This window comes from Columba livia, chromosome 4, assembly GCF_036013475.1.
Source record: "Columba livia isolate bColLiv1 breed racing homer chromosome 4, bColLiv1.pat.W.v2, whole genome shotgun sequence".
Taxonomy (NCBI): domain Eukaryota; kingdom Metazoa; phylum Chordata; class Aves; order Columbiformes; family Columbidae; genus Columba; species Columba livia.
Window position 1 is genome coordinate 63,625,678 of NC_088605.1, and position 23,602 is coordinate 63,649,279.

Consider the following 23,602-nt stretch of genomic DNA (forward strand, 5'->3'; position numbering starts at 1 on the left):
GCAGCATGGGCTACTTAAAACATGTAGGTTTTTTGAACTATCAAACTGTACATGCTTTAAAAGTATTTTTTTAAAAAAAAAAATCATTATTTGCTTGTATCAGCTGTTTTTGTCCCCAGCATGATAAATTACAATCTTCAAATTCTATGCTGAGTCAGTGAATACATTTTGATCCACTGCAGTATTCTGTTTTTCTGTTCTTATACACTGAGCTCCTTCAGCACTACTCTCTCATGCACGTGATTACATTTAAAATGTTGAGGAAACTGGAGATTAATAACATTCCGGTTCATTTTGATGCAATTGGGGTGTAATGTGCTGGTGAAGAGCAGTGGCTCCCAAAAAGCATGTTCTTGATTTCCATGCAGGCAGGGGCTCACCAAGCACATACGGACATGGCCACTACTTTTCCCTTCAGCTAAATGAAAAAGCAGTTAAATGCTCATTTGTCAGTGGTATGCAAAATAACACCACCTGCACCAACAACAAATGTGACAATGAACTACAAGTCCCAGAACTGAAGGAGAACACAAGGATAAAGCAGAGTGACACCTGCCTGTACATCCAAAGGAGCAGAGGGGAGCTGAAGAGGCTCCGCGATGTGAATGGCTCCAGGGAGGCACCAGAACCATCAAGAGGTGAGAAAGCCAGGAGAAGCTTCTGTCAGGGCAGTGGTACATTTTTAAACAGCAGTTGATGGCTTTCAGATCAATTAAATCTTACATGTTTACATTCTTTGAATAAGGAATGTCAAAGGCACCAGTCTGTGTCACCCAGTTCTCATCTCAATAGAAACAACTGGAACCAACACAAATACCACTAATTTCTCAGACTGATTGAAGTTAGAGTACATAAGACAGTTGAAAAACACATTTGCTTTCAAATCCATCCCTCATCCACGTTTCCATACACAAAGCATGTAACAAAACTAATGTTTCTAAGGCCAAGTTTAACAGACACACTACATTACTTTGATTACACCATACATTAGACTTAGACAAATAACTCCTGGAAGCAGTCTGAGAGCTGATCACAAACTGAAGGCATAAAACCAAAACTGGGTCTGTCACTTAAAGTACCAAGGGAAAAAAAAAAGAAGAATCAATACACACAAAACGCCTACAGAATTGTATGTACACATTTTGTGCTGATATGAAAACATATTTAAATAGGAACAAAAACATAAGGTGTGAAAATTTTAAAATATTACTAGGAAAGGTAATCCACTGTAATATATGCTCTTTCCTTATTAAAGGTACCTACCAGTTTTGTAAGGTCAAGTGATTATTTTGAAGCAAACAGGACAACCATAATTTTACAGTCTTTACCATAAGAAGGAATCTGTCCATTTTTTTTCTTCCTTCAGTATAAGAAAAAGAATGAACCTCCAAGCTCTCTGTAGGCCTCCAAGGATTTTTGAACGCTTAAACCTTTAGCAAGAATATCCATAAGAAACACATCACCATATTTCAAAATAAGAATGGTTTATCAGCATTTTTGTAGCCAAGGTGTTGTATGAAGGCAGTTATTCAAAAATGCAGTAAGGACAGAAAGTTGTCCTCCTTTTCTCCAACTAAAACCACACCAAGAGGGTAAATGAATCCCCTGCCCACACAGGTCCTGCTTCCACAGTCCAGGAATCTTGCCCTTGGGGAACCACCATCATTTGCAACTATGCTCCATGATGCTGACAGCTGATCCTGGTATCTGGTTTCCTCCTCAAGCTCTTTCACATTCACCAGTTTAAAATAATTGTTCATTAACTGCTTACAAAGCAAAATGTGCAATTTAAAACAGTTAAAAGAAGCTTTAAGCACTCAGTTATTTTCAGAAAGCATTTTAAGAGATTTGTCCATGTTCAGAGCTGAAAGCAACCAGAAAAACATTAGATTTGTTTTTAATATATAACAGAAGTAGAACTTCCATAAAGATTTGGTGTTGTTTCTGAAGAAAAAAATACCCTTTTTACATAAGAATTATTCAAAACTATAAAATATCTCAAAAAAAGTAATACAGGACAACTTAGAAACACCTTTAAGAGATGGCTTGAAACTTAACATTTTCAAGAAGCAATATGTAACTTCCTGATTAAATATTTTGTAACCAAATTATTGCTATTTCATCAAATCCTACATCTATTTAGCATTTATGGTAAAGTATAAGTGGCTAGTTTGTTCATGATAAATGAAAGTGTTAAAGCATAGCAAGTCTTGAAAGTTATCAAGATACTTTTTCACCATTATTTTCAAATTATTATGTTTTCTCCAACTCAGGTAAAGATTCTTCGGATAGTACTCACAGCATCAAGTTCTCTCACATGAGAAATTCATATTTAAATTGATCATCTATTGGGATTTACCTCTTTAAAAAAGGGAGTTTCGAGATACATGGGCAAAACCTACCAATTTTTACTACAAAACTGATGTGTACTACTGCCTAGTATATACTGTACTTGGGACCATACTATAGAAACTATCCATTGAAGTCCAAGAATTCATAAAAATAAAAATAATTCACATAAATACTTTGGGGAATGAAATGCAATTAATTAATGCATTGCTGGATTAGTGCTTATTGGTGATAATTAATTATTCATTTTTTTAAAGCAATTAACACTATCTCAGTAAGTTAAACAAACAAACACACAGAAAACAACTAAAAAGTAACACCAAACAAAACCACAACAAACCACTAAATCGAAACCACCACATCACACAACCACCATAACTTATAGTCCGTAAAAATGTAGCCCTTATCTTTTTGGGGTTCTTTTGGGTTTTGCTGGGCTCTGAGGGGTGTTTTGATGTTGGGGGGGAGGGGGGGCGTAATTTAATCTTAGCTGTTGATGCCCATTCTTCCTTCAGATTCTGTTATGAGATGCTGCAAGTGAGAGGCAACACAGCCTGTTTTCTTCAAATGGTAGGAGCAAACAAATGTTTGCAAGAAGTGAGCAAATTACATGACCCCTTGATTTGCTTTCCAACACTACGTAGTTCTCCAATTATTCCAACACACCCGGCCTATAAGGAGCAAAAGTTTTCCTTTACACAGCAAGTGACTTTAACATCACAGTCTGAAAACAGAACGAGCAGGAGGTCTGGTGCTACTGCAAATAAATCAGTAATAACAGTAACTGGTATTTCTATAGTCTCAAGGACAAAGAAAAGAGAGAAAGAGACCAGGCTTTTCAGAATGATTTACATTGAACTTAGGCAATCAACCCTCTGGGCAGCTTTGCAAAGTGAAGCCTAAAAATTCTTTTTATCTTAATCTTTCTTTAAAATTCTAGCCAGAGGAAGAAATTCAAGGGTACCTTTTCAGTGGAATAATGTCATCATTTATCATCCAGGCTGATATGCAAAGTGACATCGGATATGGAAAATCTCTTTTAAAGATATGGGATAAAATCCTGGACTCCTTGAAGTTTCTGCCAAAATTTCTATGACCATTCATTGCACCAAGTTGCATCAGCGGTGCTTATTTCTGAACGCTGTGACTACAACCTTTCAGTTTGCAAGAAGTCTCCTAAAATATGAAAGTGTAACTCTTACAGCTATTTTTACATGTATTCTCTCTAATTTCATTTTCTACAGGGCAGATTTTATTTTATTATTATTATTATTTTTCCCTCCAAATATAATATTCAAGATTATGTTTTTCAGCGCACACATATCTTCTAACACTAGCTTAAAAACTGACATGCTTATAAAATTTCATAGGTTAAAATAAAAATGAATGGTATACACTTCTGTAAAAATTATAACAGTGTTTAACTCATGTATTGTTCCAACCCACATGCTTATACCCACAGTGCACATATCAACTGCTATTGAAACTAGTTTTAAAGGAGCAGAACATGATCTAAATCTTGTAGACATTAGAGTTAGTTTAGCTGTTGATCTTACATCTTGACTACCTACTTACCTGAGGAACCCATCAACTATGATTTATTAAAAATACAGTCTTCTACTACAATCCCAAAGGTTTATGTACGAAACTGAATAGAAGTAGGAAAAAGTTAGCACTGTAAAGGACACATAACCTTAAAGTGCAGGTGTTACACTGAACAGAAGAATGAAGGAAAAGGGCAGATGGGTGGTAAGAGCAGAAGGCACAATAATAAACTACAAGATGATAAAGCGGGCAAACCTTCAAACAAATTGCGAAAGCAAACAAGAAGCACACTCCTACTGCAGGCAAGCCACAAGACAAATACGCACAGGGACCAACTTGGGAGAAGGACAATAAATTGTTATAAAAATTCTCAGAAAATAAAATAAAATTTAAAAAAAAAAAATAAGGGAGAAGATAAGTCGCTTGTCAAAAGGGGATTAAAAAGAAAAACTGAGAGGTTAATTATCACCTCATAGGAACAGGCTATTCATGCAAGATAAGTAGAGGCAAGATGGATGATAAGAAAGATTTAAGTCTTGACTGTTAGATGCACAGCTAAGCCTCAGAAACTATTAGTTATAAGTGGATGTACCAGATTGGTCAGAGATGAGTATGAAGTACAGCATTATAAAGTTAGCAAAGCTATACACTGCTTGCTTTGTAAAGAATGATCTACAAGCAGTACTACCATCTGCCAGACAAAGTTGGAGAACTTCAGAAGAAAATTTCATAATATTTTTACACTCTTGTTGTTCTTCATGAATCACACACTATAAAACTGTTTGGAGTATGACAAAATATTTCACTGGAGATACATGACATGATTGTGTTTGGAATTGAGAAAATCTTGGTCATAGAAAAACATGCACATAATATTGATTTATACCTAGCATTTTAGGATCTTACAATGGTGATCTCATTACAGAACTATGAAAAACACTACTTAGCCAATTGTCTGAGAATATAGATCTTTCCCCAAAACTTCTGATAGGCACGTCTTGAGTACCAATTCAGGTGGCAGCATTCTGAATTCACCCACACATTATCCCACATGGCTGCACTGCCAGTGAAGCAAATCCTAGGTGATTAAATCCCACGTGAAGGAAACAAGAGTTAGTCAACTATGAAACCACTTATCAAAACAGTCCATCAACTTATTTTACAAAACTATATTTGTAAACTCTGGAGACGGAGCCTTCTAACAGCTCAATGTCCAAATGGAGACCAGTAGTAAGTGGTGTCCCTCAAGGGTCCGTAATGGGACCAGGACTGTTCAGTATCTTTTTTAACGAATGTGGCATTGAGTGCACCCTCAGCAAGTCTGTGGATGACACCAAGCTGAGTGGTGCAGTTGGTAAGTGGGAGGGAAGGGACACCACCCGGATGAACCTTGACAGGCTCAAGGAATGGGCCCATCTGAAGGTCATGAGGTTCAACAAGGCCAAGTGCAAGGTTCTGCACTTGAGTCGGGGCAACCTCCGGTATCCATACAGGCTGGGGAATTAAGGGATTGAGAGCAGCCCTGCAGAGGTCTTGGGCTGCTGATGGATGAAAAAAATCAGACATGAGCTGGCAATGTGCACTTGCAGGCCAGAAGGCCAACCGTATCCAGGGCTGCATCAAAAGAATCATGGCCAGCAGCCCGAGAGAGGTAAATTTGGCCAAGTTATAAGGCTGCAGAAAAATATTGCTTTGTACATGGCAGAGCATGATCTGGCTTAATCTCATTATTTTAATTAGATTCCCTGAAGAATGCAGCCATTCTAGGCATGCTCTAGCAGCTGCAGGATTGGAGCAGAATTTCCCTGCATTTTGTATCCTCTGGGCTGCTACAGGCCACAAGGTCTCTTTGAGATGGCTCTTCCCGTGAAGAAGTCAGCAGAACAGAAGAATCAGTCAGAATTAAGAAACAGAGGAGAGAATATCTAAACATTAACCATATGAGTGTATGAACAGAATGGAATAAGAAAGTAAAATGCAGCAAACAGGAGTTTAAAAAGTAAATAAAACAAATACCAATTTAGCAAGGAGACTGAAGCTCAAAACACTTGGCTGCAGCCACAGGAAACAGGGACCAGCCAGTACAGAATATCAAGTCAGCAGTCAGAAAGGGAGATGGGATAGGACACTACTATCTAAATGATGAAAAAACTAGCATACTCCAATTTGGAGAGAAGGAATACTTCATAGGACTAATAATAATTTTTATTACTAGAAATTTATATGGTGTTTAATATGGTTGAAAGAAAAAAAAAAGTGTATGTCTGATCAGTCCAGTGGCATAAGAAAGACCTTAAACAGTAATAATGCTGCACTTGCACACACACGCACAGATAATCCTGTGAAATATATTCCTGGAATCAATAGCTCTATTGTGAATAAAGACTTTCATCTTACTACGGGAAAGTAAATACACCAAACAGATAAACCCGTATGACCATTTACAACATACTTTTAGCCCAACCCAGCATTTAGACAGCGATCAAAACAACTTAAATTTACACTCGAATCATTGCAGACAATGCTGGAAGCTGCCAGCTGAAAATAATAAGAATTTTTTTTCCCCCTTTCGCTCTTCTTTTTAGCAGTGAGACACTCATGAATCTGCTATTTGCTCCATTAGGATTCATTATTATGTACACACAGCCTCCCACACAATGATATTACTATTTGCCACCTCTAAGTAAGCTAATAGCATTTTCAAAATGCAATTAGAACCTTTCAGGAGAAAGCTCAAGCTGTGTTTGGATAGTATGAAGTTAACTCTCTGCTACATTTCACAGACAGGCACACCAAAGCTAATAAATTCTTCTCATGTCTTCAGATTATTGACACACCTACCGGCAATGTCAAGATGTTAGTTTAAAGAATTTCAAATATGAAACAGTTCAATAATCTGGTTTACGACAGCTGACTGACAAAGCTAATTAACTGCCTGGAGAAGATTCTTCATAAATGAAGCAACTTCTGCCTGAACATATTTCCAAGAAGAACAAAATGTTCGTTTTGTCTTTCCCTCTTCTCCTTCATGTTCTTTCTCTTCTAGCCTTCTCCATCCCACCTAATCTTTGCTAAAAGGTTTCTTGAAGTCTTGAAGATATTTCTATATTGTTCTTCCTGTGATTTGTTATTTTCTGTGCCCTTTCTACCTTCCTGCTGGACTCTTCTACCCTTCTTCCTCCAGACATTTTTGTTAGAAGTTACCTTTTCAGGCACTTCACGCAGACCATTTTCACATCTCTCCTCTTGGCCTGGGGAAGTTTCATGTTTGAGTATCTACAAGCTTTCCTCAGCTGTGAGGTTGCACCTTCACAACATCCACCCGCTTCAGGTATTTTTCTTATTTATAGACCTTCCACCATGCATCATTTCCAAAAAGAAGAGACCCTGTTTATATCCAGTGCCAGTGGCACACAAGGAAGACAGTACTTTTGGGGTTTTCCCCCCAATTGATTCACATAATGTTTTAATTGGGGGGGGGTGGGGGGGTTGGAATTTTTCATGCAGAGGAAGCTGATATTGACAGCTCAGTATACTTATTGTTAGCCTTATTGTAAGTAGGCAATGTGCAAGCACAGTATGCTTCTCTGTCAACACATTTCAGTCTTGGCCTGAAAGACAATCGTATGCCCATTAGATGGTCTCTCCTTAGTGAGAACAACCTATTTACAAAACCAGATAATGTTCTAGTTTTATGAAATGAACATACAGTAAAGCCAGTGAAATTATCTATTGCAAAATGTTCATTACAAATTAAGGGCACTGACAGCATTGGGATTAGAAAAAAAAAAAAAAAAAGGCCTGTATAAGCCAAATAAAAACACCTGCAACAAGGGGAAGAGTTGTTTTATGAAGATGAACAACATCAGAATTTTTCTCCCTTCAGAACCCAACTCTGAACGTAAGTATTACAGAATTTGAGCATTACAGGCAGAATAACAGCAGCTCAACTGGACATGGTTATTTTTAGGCTGGTGCTAAATGGTACCTGTGACGCAGACCAGCAGCAGCAGATTAATTTTATCTGGAATTTTTGTTTTACTTTTGTGATCACAAGTTCACAAAACACTATAGATATTCTTCATACAAAGCAATTTATTGCCCAGATCTTTTTCTAACAGCAACAGAAGAGACTGAAAATATTAGTGCACCTCATTGTAAATATCAAAACAATGAGATTATCAGAAGATCACCAGCAAGACTTGAAGAAGTCTAGTTTCAGGTGTCTGATCCTGCTCAGTCTTCTCTGAATGAGGGAGTCAATGGAGAGAAGATGCCTGTCCTGGGACTTCTTGTCTTATTTACACCCTGCCCTTCCCCTTGCTGATAGCTTATTTCACATGGAATCACCACTTCAGTCAAATGAGTGGCATTATGCCCACATTGCAGAATATCCTCAAGGAAGAGGGATGAGATAAAAATTACCAGAGTGACAACCCTTACTGAGTCTCCTCTCACCTTGATAAATTCTGTTAAGAAGAATAACTTTGTCGATCCTGTCATTTCTCCCCTCCTAGCTCTGTTGTGGAAGATGTATTCATTATCTTCAAAATTTCTACAATACCCACCCTTCAAAACAGGAAACACAAATATTAATAGTTTATAGGAGGTTAAGTGAGGCACGGAAACAGACTTGTAGTGCTGCAAAACTGAGATCTGAGTTATTACCATTGTCCTTCCCCCTTTTGCCCTCCCCAGAAGTCAGAGGTAATCACATTTCAAGCTTTACTTACACTCAGAACTTAAATTCATAGAATGTGTCAATTCAGAATCAAACATTTTGCACAGTTTCAAACAAAAATTAGACTGAAATTAGTTTTCATTTCTTTTGTCGCATACCAGATCTGAAGACAATTCTTCAGCAGACCAGCTGGGCATTAGGTTTTGGAGAAATAAGAACACATGAATATGTGTTTAAGTATGCATACATTATTAAAGGACAATCAGTAAATAATACTTATTAGTGACTACACCAGGCTTGAGTCAAAGAGTCCAGCCCTAGATGAGTCATTTTTTCCTCATCTCTCTTTAAAACTCACTGATTTTGCTTTGCTTTTAAGGTCTATGCTAGCTAATTAGGGGATTTCAGTAATCTATTTTTAATATGTACCATCTTCTGTTCTTTTTAGTGCAGCCTTAAGATAGACTTTTATCTTTACTGCTGTGCACAGATCATCTGAAAATATAAGTTCTCTACTACATGACAACTCATAATGAGTCTTAATGAAGCTTGGGAACAGCTGTTAAAAGCTGCAACTGAATAGGCTTGCCCAAGCAGCAGTAGCTTAGGATGCTTCCTCTCTTGTAACACTGTTGACTCATCCGCTCACCACACATATAATGAGAAAAATCAAAAATGAAACACTAAAGCTGCTTAATCCTTTTTCCTTAGACATTTTATTTTAATCAGTTTTAATAAGTACATTATGAACCATCATCTCTTAAGCCTTTCACCTTTTTAATTATATTCCTGCTCTGAACATTGACAAAAGCAAATGTTATTATGCAAATTTTGCTCTGAATTCATGTCCTTACCAAGAGCATAAGAAACAGAGTTCAAACTCCATTTTTAATTATACTATAGATAAATGAGCAGCAAATTACTTGAAATTACAATAAGCTGTCATGATTTTTACATGTTACCAAAGCTGAAAGTCAAAAGATTATATATTTTGGGTAGAACAAAGGACTTGAAGAGAACTATGAAAGTTTAACATGATCAAAACAAGCACATCCTGTTACTTCATATTGTTTGCCTTCTCTTGTTGGCCTTTAAATCCTTAGACACTAAGCTATAGAGCACACAGGACACTCAATGGGATTTTAGTACTGCTTTTCTGATTACAGATGTATAAGTTCCCTCCAGTCCTCCAATTTTTTTAAAATCATGATTTGTCAATCATTCTATCAGAACACATTGGAGCGGTTCCCTTTCATGTATCAACTGCAAAGCACTGCTTCATGAAATGTCGGAATTTTTGTCCTCCAGTATCCTTGTTATCTGGTTTTGTTCCAGTAACATCTATGGGCCTAACTCCCACTCTACTAGGCACAGTACAGCTGCAGCAAAGTGATAGTATAGTTCAAAAGAACATCGCTTAAGTCTAGAGCTGACAGATAAATAAGAACTCAGATGACAGGAGATAGGAGAAGTAGATAAATGATTGCATTGAACCTGATAAGCAGAATCCACAGAACACCTGATAAACCTTCTCTCTTCTCCTTCCTTCAATCAAAATTTCCCAGTCAAACTTTCCAAAAGCCAGCACTGCTTGCCATTGTCAACATTTTGAAGTATTTACATCAACCTAATAGAGCCAAAAACTAGCCATAGGTATCAGGCTTCAGATCTCCAGTTAATTTAATGTTTTTTAGCACTGAAAGTTTCATTACAAAATTTTTATGTTGTTCTGTAGGGAAATGCCAAGAAACAGAAGATTCCTAATAGATCCATATATGCAGAGCAACAGGAGTTCTGTGTCTGTCCTAGGCCAGGGAAGTTTCTCTACCCACTGCAACAGCACCAAAACTCATTCTTTTCTTTCACTGATTCTGAACTCCAGTATGATTTGAATGCCTTGCACAATGACTTGGAACTGTTTGCCTATGGAAAGTGTTATTTGCTGAGTTTTTAAAAGTTGTAGTCTCATGGCTCATTACACTAGTGATGATAACATTTTACTTTCATGATTGTTTGCTTTGGAGGATGCTGCACAACTACCACAACAGCACTAACAAATAATAAATACGTAACTGGAAAAAATGGATCTGCACAATTTAGACCTGAAGTTGGAAGCTTATACACTGGCTTCCTTTCCTAGTTCCGACCAGCCTAACAACATGGCTGTATTCTATGCTCACTGCAAACATAGATAGACTGCATTATTTTATTTAACAACTCTCAAACAGAAAAATAAAAACTAAGGCCACAATTCTTAGTTCTAAGGACCTTATATAAAGTAGTTGCACTGAAAAGTATGCAAAGTGTGTGGTATGTATCTGATGCATGACAGCTTGGAATTTTCAAGTTTCTGTAATGTACAGCATTATGTACCAGTCTTCTGCATTAAGCAGAAGTCCTAAGCTCCTTAAGCTCCTTTAATTTCAGAAAGGAAGAGTTAAAAACAGAATAAGGCCGGGGATTTTGACACAGCTGCTTTCTCTGCAAAAGTTCACAGTATCTGTATTTTGTTAGGGAACTTGCTCCTAAGAGATACAGAATAAAGGGAGGATGTTGGCAATGCTGTATGATCCAGAAGTTCTAATAATTAAAATTAGCAAGCTTTATAAGTAGCAATGGAAACTATACATGTGAATAAGTGCAGGAACAGTGAAATATTAGGATTGCACTTGGAAGGGGCGTATCATACTTCCAGAGTCATTCACAAACATACCTTTCCATGCATGAGAGATAGCTATGAACAATGATTTGCACAATTTGGAGAAGAGAAAAATATATGCATGTTATAACAGATGAAAAACATAAACCAGCCCCCCTCCCCTAAAAATGGAATTAGAAATCCAGAAGCTGTTTCAGGACCAAGGAAAAAAGAAAAACACAAAACACAGCTTCCAAATTTCACCTGGTAATATATCTAGCCTCAAGGTGGCTTCATAAGGTCTATCAGGCCATTAATCTAAGGTGATACTTGGTGTCTTTAAGCATTATTCCCAAAGATACTTAATCACTCTGAAGAACATTTCCCCTTTTGCATCATGTGGGGGGGGAACTGGGGGACGGAGGGTGGGCGCGGAAATACCAAGCAAACAAAACTTCACACAATCAACAACGACACACAAACACCACCATACAAAGCAGAAACCTACCGCCTCTCAGTATATTTTGCATAACTGCTCTCTTTTTCCTTTACTTAAGCAGAAAAGAATTTCGATACCCTGATTAACACATCAGTTACTGGAGGGGGGAAAAGAGGAATTTTGCTGTCTGATTAGATACAGGTTTAGCTGGAGGGCAGGGGAAGACCATCTTCTAATAGTTCAGGGACAATTCCAGACAGGACTGCAGAAACTGTATTCTGGCAGATTCCCAAACAAACTGACTGTTCAGCAGAGTTGGGTTTCTGGCTCCACGGAAAATGTCTTCTTAAGAAAGATGTTAAATAGCCCTCTTCGCTTTCTCCGTAAACTTAATTATTTTAGAAGAGAATGGTAATGGGATCCCAGCACAACACAGAAGATGATGTAAATAGCTTTCCAGAGCCAGTCTTCACATATATGATTTATCACTATGACAACATACAGTAGATAGGCTAATAAAATAACATCTTAGTTGCACCTCATTCCCGGAATCTTGCCTCTGTGTAGTGTTCAGTTAAGACTCTACTTATGCTAAGATTCTGGAGCAATAAGCAACTACAGATACATAAGACTTTTCCCCACCTACCTACTTCTCACTCAAAGAGCTTAAATTCTCAGGTATTGTAAGCATAAAATGCCATAAAACATGAAGTCAAACAGGGAGAATGTTAGTCTCCAGTTCTAGTAAATAAGACTCCCAAGGACACACATTCTGGTTTTATTCCTCTAAAAGTTCAGCCTTTGAAGTAAACAAGACATAATTTACTTTAGCAAAGGAAGGTGGAAGCTGACTTTTGAAAAAAAAAAAGTCCTTAAAAATCAGTGGCAATCATTTGCTGAAAGAGATCATTTTCTCTTACAGTTTTAAAAAAGCAGATTTTTAGCCTAGTCTTTTAGGAAAAGCAACAGTAGCCTGCTAACCCAATTGTCAATAAGTTCAGAACCCATTAGTGACATCTGGCTGAAATATGAAAACAAGGTCATAGTCTCAGACACATAATAATCCACATTACATCAAAATCAGCTGCTCAACACAATAGATAACCCAGCTATTACCTGTCCCAAAGGTTTTGTGTCTTGCCACAGACAGCAGCCAACTAGCCACTGAAATTTCCAGCTATCCAACTCAGCACACAAACAGCTTCAAACCAGCAAGTATAGGTCCAGCACTCACCTCAGTCACCTTGGTAAGGGACAATGAAAGGAGAGGTGGCTTAGGCAAAGAGAAGGAGATAATGTTATAAAAAACATAGGCAGGCACCATTTGGGGTCTTAAAAGGCACAAAGCAAACTACGTTCTATCAAAAACTACATTTTGATGAGGTACAAATTAAATGCATCTTCTCATTCAAAACTGTTCTACAAGTAGGTTAAATCTAGTCTTCCATAGACTATACAGGCTACTCTGTGTTTTAACAGGACAAAGAGTCAAAAAATAGATCAGTTGTGCTCCACACCCTCCTCGATCAGATGTCTGTCTATACTAGCACTTGTCACAGATATTCACCCACATCCAGCTTTGTGTAATTGGCTGTTCCACCCAAACAGCATAGTTTCAACTGAATGGCTTAATATAATTCAAATAAAAAGAAACAATGCAGAGAACATCTCAGAAGTTTCAAAGCACTTAAACGGTTTCAGTGATCTTGTTACCACAAATTGGTCATCAGAGTTGATGACCCAGAACAGGCCTGAGTGAAAGCTGTGTAATATGGATGGATCCAGTCCACCACAGAATGAGTTAGTCCTGACCAACGTGAATATAAACCACCCTGCACAACTTCAGGTCGTGATCAGAGATTGCTCCTGAAGCAGCAGCTTAGACATACACACAAACCTACTTTACATAAACATCCATGTCCCTTGTCCATGTACACTGTAGACTCCATGTGGCAGGGCACAGACACACTTGTGGCTTGCACAGACAGAAAACAATGCTGTAATTTAAAGATTTATACTTCTATTCTAGATCCGTAAAAGAATTTTGAAAGACATCCCATACATCTGAGGTAACATCCTGCCCAGGCAAGTTTTTTTAACTGGAGTTTCGCCATTTATTTCACAGGGAACAGGTCTTCTCTCTCTTTTACCCAGGTTTTTATCAATGATTATTAACTGTGCATTTAAGCAGTTATTCCAGGGAAAACAGGAACAAATTTCAGAGTAAATTAAAAGAGATACCCTTCATTTAAAATGCAACGATCACTGCCAAATGAAAATAGACTGAATATATCAACCATCTGATCTGGCATGGGAAAGTCTCCTCCAGCCCCTGAAATATGACAAGTCTTGCCTCAAGAACTGGGCACCCTGAGCTACCACAACAAAAAACAGTAATATCTTCTTTTTCATAATTTATTGCAGTTCACATTGAGGACAGGGAAACAAACACTACGGCAAATACTCAGCCTACTCAGATTCCTATTCCTACAGTCTAAACTGTACCTAAGGAAACCTAACTGGTCTAAAGCTTTAGCACAGGTATTCCATTAGTTTGAGGAAAATACAGTCATTACCCTTCTAGCAATCACATAAAACATTTTTAAAAGAAATAAAAGACTGTTTATTAATAATAATTAAAAACTAATATGTACTAGTAAGGCCATGAATTCAAGCCTTGATTAAGCTCTGTAATTACATGTTAGTCAAAGACCAAAGCATCAAAACTAGACAATACCTGTTTGTACCACATCAGTGTGTTTAAATGAATCCCTGGAGCTTCTGTTTCAACTATTAGCAGGTTTGGGGGGTTATTTTTTTAGGATAACCATCCAAATGGTGCTGTGTTTCTAGGTAGGCTAGAAAAATTGTGTATAATTTTGCTGAGCATATCCAACTCATTCCAGCATTCCATTGACGTTCTATAAATGACATAATAGATTCAGGTCACAGACTAAAATCAGAACAGAAAATGAGTGGCAGCTTCTGTCTCCCCATTCACACTTTCTTTACTTCTACATGTACTTCTTTTCTGTTCCTCTCAAAGTGCCTTCAAAATCAAAAGCAAAAGCTTGCTTTTTCAAAAGTACCATATTTGTCTCATAAATTCCCCCTGCTACTGCATGCTCCCTAATAATGGTCTTCCAAGTCAGAATATTCAGAAATAAATATTAACAAATATTCTAATCAAATGATGCCTTTATTTTAACCTATTTTTTTCATCTTCACTGGGGTCTTCTTATATATAGGCTTAGCTATTCTAAAACCTCCTCTTCCCACCCTCCCACATACTAACTGGATGCCCTAATATCATTTAACACTTAATGCCTTTTTTTGTTGTTTTCCCCCCAATTCTAACAGCTTGCTTTATTGACAATTTCAGCTGGCTGCGTAACAGGCCACAGCAGGAGATCAGTGCATGTAATGACATTCTCTACAACATCTACTTAAAAACAAATTTATAAGGCTTGTTTGGTTAATAAATTAGACTAAGAAAACTTTATAAAGAAGCCTAGCATTGCTGACATCCAAACTCTAGTTTCTACAATAATTTAATGTCTTCATGAGTTCTAGCAGCATAATCAAGAGAGCTTTCTGGACTCGTTCTTCATTTTTAAGCAGATATCAGCAAACATACGAACAGTTTATCCTTTTGTAATGTCCCCGTTACTAGCATCTCATTTAGGATTGCAAAACTTCAGGACTACAACAAAGCCTGAAAATACATGGATGAAAGTTTTGCTGTTCTACCTACACACACAATGGAATGACCCAAAGAAAAATCCTTCACAGAAAGGCCTACTTTTTTTTTATGAGAAATAAATTTCCCCCGCTCTGTCCCACATATCAGCATCAGTGAGACTGGTTTTTAACACACATAGGGTATCAAGCTCATTTTTACTGGGGGCCACATCAGCCTCGCAATTGCCTTTAAAGGGCCAAATGTAATTTTAGGACTGTAGAAATGTAGGTGTAGTTACACCCATACAGCTCTAAAATTACATTAGCAGGTGTCAATGAAATAATGAGAGTTTGTCCCCTTGAAAGTTCCTTCTGTTAATGTCTTAAGGGTATTTACCAGAAAAAAATACTGTTCTAATCACCACATTTTATAAAACATGGCTTCATGTCACCAAGTTACGTAAATACTGAAATCAAAAATACCACAAATAAAGTTGATTAAGAGTCTATTAAATATGTACTTTAATTACTCCCAAGTCTTCAGTGCACTAGATGTAGGCATCCCTATCTCCCTATAGATGCTTCTTAGTTAGGGTGCACGCTTCTGATGGCTTCCACTGCAGTGTTACTAAACACCATTACATCACTGTTGCTTTTTTTTATTTTTCAGTTCTGTTCATATAAGACAAGGACCGTTAGCCACAGACAGCATTTATTTCAACAGAGGCAGCAACACATGAAAGGTCCCAGCACAAGCCAGCAGAATCCTTGCAGAGCAACGAGCAGTTGTTTTTCCTAACCTATGATCACAGCGTTATACCAAAATTTCTAAATTATCATTACTCATTTCTTGATGAAATTCTAATGCATTTCAAAACAGTTAAAAACAGCCCAAAAAGAGCCAAAAAAACACAACACAGAGAAAAAGAATCCCTCTCTCTTAAACCACATCTATCTGTAGCATGGTTGTGGTAGCCCTGATGAAAATAACGGCAACATTTTAAATTATGGTTGTTTGACTATTATATTGTCATTTAATATAAACCAGTTGATAAGTACTTAATCATACTGGGAATTCACACCAAAGATATCATGCTATATCCATATAAATACCTAATCATTCTCATTTTATATAACAATACCACCTACTTTTAACTCAGGTGTATTTATAAACAGTGATAACAGTCACATAGTGGGCAAAGCCTTTTAACACTCTGCTCTTAATCACCTTCCAACTTGACAAGGAACCATAAAATCATGGGCTATTGCTTTCCAAACAAATCCCTCCATATCTTTTCCCAAAAAGAACACATTTGAATTTTAGGGATGGTATCAAAAGCTCAGATGCCTCCTGAAACTAAAGAGATAATGATAAAATGCAATCTGAACACTGTTGGGACACACAGGAGCTCCTCAGACAAAACAGTTGTGCTTTAAACCTCCAGCACATTTAGTGAATTTTCCATAGAGGAGAAGAGAGAGGAGAGAGAGGGGAGGGGGCGGGGGGGGGTAGATAAATAAATAGATAAATAAATAGATAAATAAATAGATAAATAAATAGATAAATAGATAGATAAATAGATAAATAAATAGATAAATAAATAGATAAATAAATAGATAAATAATTTTAAAAAAATGGGAAAAAAGAGGGAGGAAAAAAAAAAAAAAGTAGAGAGAAGGACAAAAGAAAAAGGCACCTTGGCAACTGAACCTGAACCTGGTGCTGTACCATTCAGTAATTGTGTTACAGCAGTTACATGCCCCAAAACCCTAATGGTGCCCCACAATGCAAATAATACAGGTTTGTCTTAAAATAATGAGCTAACTTAAACCTGGGTGTACTTCCAGGGAATCAATTAGAGCTAAACCAATGCTAAATATGACCCAGTGTACACTACTGAATTAAAACAGGCTATTTTATGTGCAATAGCTGCTGATTTTATGCTGACACTTCGCCAAGCAACCAACTTGGCAAAAAATGACATGGTCTTTAATCACAGTTTCAGTTCAACTACATCCTTCAGCAAAACATGCTCACAACAAACAATAAACTGACAGACACCCTGACAAATTCAAGGTACAGCTATGTAGAGCCAAAACTAATTTGAATTAAAAAATATGGCCCAATAACAAACCTTCTCCTTGAGAGGTGGCATGTTGCCATTTGCAGACATAAGATACAAATGACAGTTTTTCTAGAACAGGTCTTTTCTTCCAACCATAAAAGCCAATAATTTGAATTTAACAGAATGCATTTTTATAGCTAAGTTTCATAAATTTGTATTGTGATGGAGAAGATTTAGCAAAAATTCCCAACTAATTGTCTTCACAAGCTGTTAAGGCACTATTTAAAGCAACAGCATGGGGATAAGGGGATCAGCAGAGATCAAAATTGTGATCCCACTTTAACATTTTACTTAAAATAGTTACTAAAAAGGGAGGAAAAAGAGCACATATTTTGGGCCTGTGTCACTAAAGGATACTAAAAAAGCATTTGCTTAATTATACCACCAGCTTAGTAGAGAGCAACATGATTGCACAAGCACTTGAAGTTAAGCATTGCCTGAGCTGCTTTGTGATTCTAGGTTTTGAAAAGCACATTCTGAAGGTCTTCTAATTTCTGTTCCTACCATATAAATGACATTCATCAGAAGGGATATGTTAAGCACAGAAATTGAAATATTTTCACTTATTTTTGAATGTTTAAAAGCTGAGGAAAATAAGTTAATTTTTTTCATGTAACTTCCACCTGTTAAGCAGCAGACGCAAGGTCTATGCAGTATGATTACAACTTAATTTCTCTGTGTTAGCACACACCCGATTAAAAAAAATCTGGTGAAAACTACCCTATTAATGAGACAAATGATTGTATGTTTGAGCAGAAACACAATTAAAATTAAAAACAAAAATGCTCTGTCTTGCAGCTGGACACTTTACTTGGTCAGCTCTCATTTCTCAGGCTGCAGTTGCCAGACATCCTTCTGCCCCCAAATGCTTGAGGCCTTATGGTGTAAAATTTCCAAAAGAATGGGTACAGAATAAGGCCTGAAATTCTGGTAGCAGTAATGGGACTAAGGCGAGGCATTTCCCGCTGTACTGCTGTGAAAGCATGCGTCAATAAGTTACTGCATATTGTTATTAGAGCTCTCTTAATAAATGTCATCAGTAGAGATACAAAAGTGGTAAGTTATTTGATTTAAAATTCTATCTCAGGTCACTTATTCTGTATGTCATTATTGGTTTTTATCCGTAACACAGACAGACAGAATAGTCATTTCTGTGATTTAGACACCTAGCCATCTCATTTTCGCACTACATGCTTCAAGAAAAGGCACAGAACCACATGCAATATTGACAATCTATATTCAGCAGAGCTCCTGTGTGACATCTCAATCTGTTGAGACATATCATACAGCTACCACCATAGGTCACTTTAAAATTATCCTACTTTCTTTCATAATGCCATGTGGGGCGGGAGACATGCTGCCTTCTTTTGAAGTTCTTGCACCTCCTCACTCTAAAGCCCTCTGCTGAGTAAAAACTTCTGACAATCTGCAGATTTCATTGCCCTGTTTCAGCATACTGCTTTCCCCAGAGACATAAATTGATATTTTTTTTAAGCTACCTTATATTTCAACAGAAGTGCTAAACTAAAATAGCAGCAAAACTAGACACTTTCAAGCTACTATCATATGTAAAACTGTCTACCTGGTTCTGTTTCCTTTATGTTAACTATGCAGGCTTCTCTTCTTCTTTTCCAGAAGAGTCTTAACACATCAGACTAGACCTTTCTTCTGAACATGTGTCCTGGTTTTGGGAGGGATAGAGGTAATTTTCTTCCTAGCAGCTGGTACAGTGCTGTGTTTTGTACTTCAGATGAAAAGTATGCTGATAACACACTGATGCTTTAGTTGCTAAGTAGCCAAGAAAAATTAAAAAAAAAAAAAAAAAAAAAAAAGAAAATAGTTGTTTTGAAGGTTCCTCTTATGGTACACAACAGCAACAAACTGCTTCTCGATCGGATTGTGATGTGTGATGAGAAGTGGATTGTATACGACAACTGGCGATGACCAGCTCAGTGGTTGGACCGAGAAGAACCTCCAAAGCTCTTACCAAAGCCGAACTCGCACCACAAAAAAAAAAAAGAGGTCACAGTCACTGGTTGGTGGCCCATTCCCAGTCTGATCCACTACAACTTTCTGAATCCCAGCAAAACCATTCCATCTGAGAAGTATGCTCAGCAAATTTATGAGATGCACTGAAAACTGCAACACCTGCAGGCGGCATCGGTCAAGAGAAAGGGCCCAATTCTTCTCCACAACAACATCCAACAACCAACATCACACCACCAACACTTCAAAAGTTGAACAAATCGGGCTGTGAAGTTTTGCCTCACCCTCCACATTCACCTGACCTCTCACCAACCAACTGCCACTTCTTTAAGAATCTCACCTTTTTGCAGGAAAAATGCTTCCACAACAAGCCAGATGCAGAAAATGCTTTCCAAGAGTTCATCAAATCCTGAAGCACGAATTTTTATACTACAGGAATGAACAAACTTATTTCTCATTGGCAAAAATGTGTTGATTGTAATGATTCCTATTTTGATCAATAAAGATATGTTTGAGCCTAGTTATAACGATTTCAAATTCACGGTCCAAAACTCCAATTACTTTTGCACCAACCTAATAGTTTGTGACGCTATCATCAGGAACATGTGAAAGATTATATTTAATTTTTGGTAATACCTTCCACAGCAAGACACGTTAACCCATCTCTGGATTATTATTTCAGTGGTACAAGTTCTAAAACTGCTGTTAAACAGTATTAAACATCCCTAAATTAAAGAGCGAGCTGATGGTAAATAATATGGGGTTGTGTAACAATCCTCGGTATCCAGAAGCTGGCTGATTTCTAACGTTTCTACAGGAATGAAGCAGGACACTGAGGGCCTCAATACTACTTAAGGAGTCAAGTGTTCAGCAGTTGTCAGACTGCCATAAAAATGGGATTTTAGGCAGAAGCTGTGCCTGCTGTCACCAACAAAGCATACCTTTTGGTTTTGTTAACAACAGATTACTGCAGAGAATGTATGAATGGGAGCACATCCTTCTATGACAACTAGAGAGACAAGCATGAGGGGCGGGGGGGGAAAAGTCAAGGTAGGTAATCCAGTTCCTGCTATTGAAAAGTCACCGTGCTGCAAAACAGATATTCAAAACCTACTTTCCATATCACAGAAAGAAATGAAATTATTAGCATCGTTTATGAGCTCTTTTACAATTGTGGGTTATTAAGAGATCAACATGGACAGTACAATGTACTATCAGCACAACTGTTTATCTTTTCAGTCACAGAAGACTGTTACATAGTATTGAATAAAATACAGAATTTACAATTCAGCAGATATCTGTGGCCATATAAGTCCAGAACAATAGATTCAAGTGCCAAGAACTCACAACTACCGACACTTTCTCATTTACTGTTTTCATGATCTGGAATTCACAAAGTCCTAAAAACTCTTTTAGCTAATGATCGTCATCTTTGATCTCCAGGAAATTACTCTGGCATGTGTAGAAATGAGATTCATAAGAATCCTTACCCTCTTGGCAGATTAATTAATTTAGTGATTATATTGCATATTTAAGGAGGGAAAAAAAAAAGGGGGGGGGGGGCAGAAACAAAAGCACAGTTAAAATTTAAACAAAATATATCGCTCCAATAATCATTCATATTCAGAGCAGCATTAAAGGCTTTTTCCTGAAGATAAAAGTTCCATGAATGCATTTTCAGCCTGCCACACGTATCCATTTTAGCATATTGCACCATTAATTATTATTTTGTAACCTCTACTAAGATCGTTTGTCACTCATTCAGGTCTCAGGACTCTGAAAGTGACAAATCTTTTTTCCTACATTTCTAAGTACTACTGAAGGTATTAGGGGAAAAAAAAAAAAAAAAAAAAAAAAAAAAAAAAACATCATTAGTTGTTTAAGCTGTGCTGTATCTACACCATAAAGCAGGAAGATTGCTTCACTGAGTTACTTGTTAAGTTTTGGGCTCGTATTTCAAATGTTTCCCAGGCTTAGCTGAAAGACCTCATCTTCACTCAAGACGTCATTAACCATTAACATCACAGTTTGAATCTAGTCTTCCATAATATCCTAAATCACAAAAAAATATATCTCTTCAAGTAGTTACGCATGTATATCTGAGTTCACAGGATCAGCTCACTCCTCAGCAGAAAATAGGGAAAGCATAAAGGTTTTCTGTGAGATATTTTGATAATATTTTATAATATCCTTGCCCAAAAGTGTCTCTTCATTTACTTGCATTATCTATGCAATGGCCACAATAAGAATCATGACTAGCTCCCGATTGCAAGTAAAGTCTTCACAGGTAACCGGGTCTTTCCTGGAACCCAGAAGAATCAGCAAACCTGCGGACATTTACCACATTAGAAGCTTAATGGCACCCAGCCCTGTCAGAGAATACAGAGAGAAATTCTAGAATGCTGAAGCCCTAGTAACTTCCAACACCAACTTCTTAAACTACCTTTACCCAAGTCTACTTTACATATGCTATCCAAGACACTAAACCCTTGTTCAATAAGCAATTTCTATAATACAAATTTTGCTCTATTTTGGGAAACATTATAGCCATCACCACTAAAGTCACCCTACAGAAGGCAGAAGCAGAAGTAAAAAAGGACTAAAACTGGTCTGTGAAACAGCACTGACTATCAGAGTTTTAGTGGAATAACAATTAGTACTTAGGCTTTGCAAATTTTAAGACAGGTGTCCGTCACATCACAGTGACTGAAAGATCCTAAATATTTAAAAAAAAAAAAAAATCAATACTTTTTCTTACTGAATCAAGGACTATATAAACAAACACCAAAAGCTTTGGTTATTTTAAAGGAAGCACCACACTAAAAAATTCGACCAGAGGAGGGAAAGACTTTCCAGTGACAAGCTTTGTTAGAGGACTACTCATTTTTACCAAAAACACCAACAGGTGTTTACAGTACTATGAGAATGTCTCCACTAGCAACCTTAGCTGGTCATCACAGCATTATTTTGGACATGATAAGTTTATCAAAGACTGGGAAATCAAGTTGTTCACTACACCACTTCTTAACGAAGACTGGGAAATCGCTTTATCTCTAAACCAACAGTAATAAGAGGAACCAGCACAAACATCTGTTGTAGCACACGCAGTGCCCCAACTCCACACCCAGAGGCAACTTACCTTCATAACAACACAGGCTGGGGCTCAACAAGTCCTAGATTGATTTTCACTGCAAAAACTACTAATAGAGCTCCATTGCACAGAACAGCCCCCTTCTGACTCCACAGGAACAAACCTTTCCCTTCCTCCAGAGACAGAAATAAACCCTCCAAGCACAGAGGAGAGAAAAAGAAGAGCAAAAAAGAAACTCTCTAGCCTCTGTTCCTCTTACACAATCATTAGTAGCACCTGCAGACTCCCTTTAATCAGGAGCACTCATTAGTTCCACCTGAATGCCATTTCTGTCCCACCAGAGCACCAAGCTAAGTTTCATGTACATAATGTGTTTTATCAAAGACAAGCACTTACATTTTGAGATTGAGTTTAGCTAACAAGATAATGGTTGAAGAATGGAAGAGTGGGTTTCTGATTAATAAAAGGGAAACATCGTTAACTATGTAATGCAAGTTGTCCAGAAGATCCTTCCCCTACTTCTTTGCCTCAGTATCAGCCAAGTATATGACTGCAGGGTGGTATTTCATGTTACTGAGCTGGGATATGTTACCTGCTGTAGCCAATAGCATTTCTTTCAATCAAGAAGGTCCCTAGAACCCATGCAAAGTACACAAGCTCAGTGTCTCAGTCTCCTTTTAGCATTATTAATTAGACTTAAAAGAAAAATAGATACGATAACAACCAATATCTTTCTCCTTTTCATATTTGTTATGTTCTTTCCTTCTTTTCCTGAGTTACAGTACACAAGCACATATCTTTTTTCCTGCTGCCACTGTCATTAAACTTTACATCTAAGTCCCTGAATGCAGCAGAGCTCTAAGAGTGTCCAGGACTCACTCTAGGCAGACTTAATCTAATCAATGAACTATTATAGCGTTGCTAACCAGTGCATCACAGGACTAAATATCCCATAATACGCTCCAGAAAAACAAAAGCTCATCCACAACTGCCATGATTTCTTCTGAAAGAAACTATTCGGGAAATTTTGTAAAATTTTAACTTGAAACATATCTATCTATACTGT

General features: G+C 37.3%; 1 long non-coding RNA gene across 1 annotated transcript in view; it reads right to left on the reverse strand.

Annotated features, from left to right (window-relative positions):
- The window catches only part of LOC110356041 (uncharacterized), a 90,400-nt gene extending 67,364 nt beyond the window's left edge, over positions 1-23,036 (reverse strand). The window contains exon 1 of the long non-coding RNA XR_002409088.2: positions 22,585-23,036. This is a non-coding gene — a long non-coding RNA (uncharacterized LOC110356041). The remainder of the gene's footprint in view (positions 1-22,584) is intronic.
- Between the last annotated feature and the right edge of the window lie 566 nt (positions 23,037-23,602).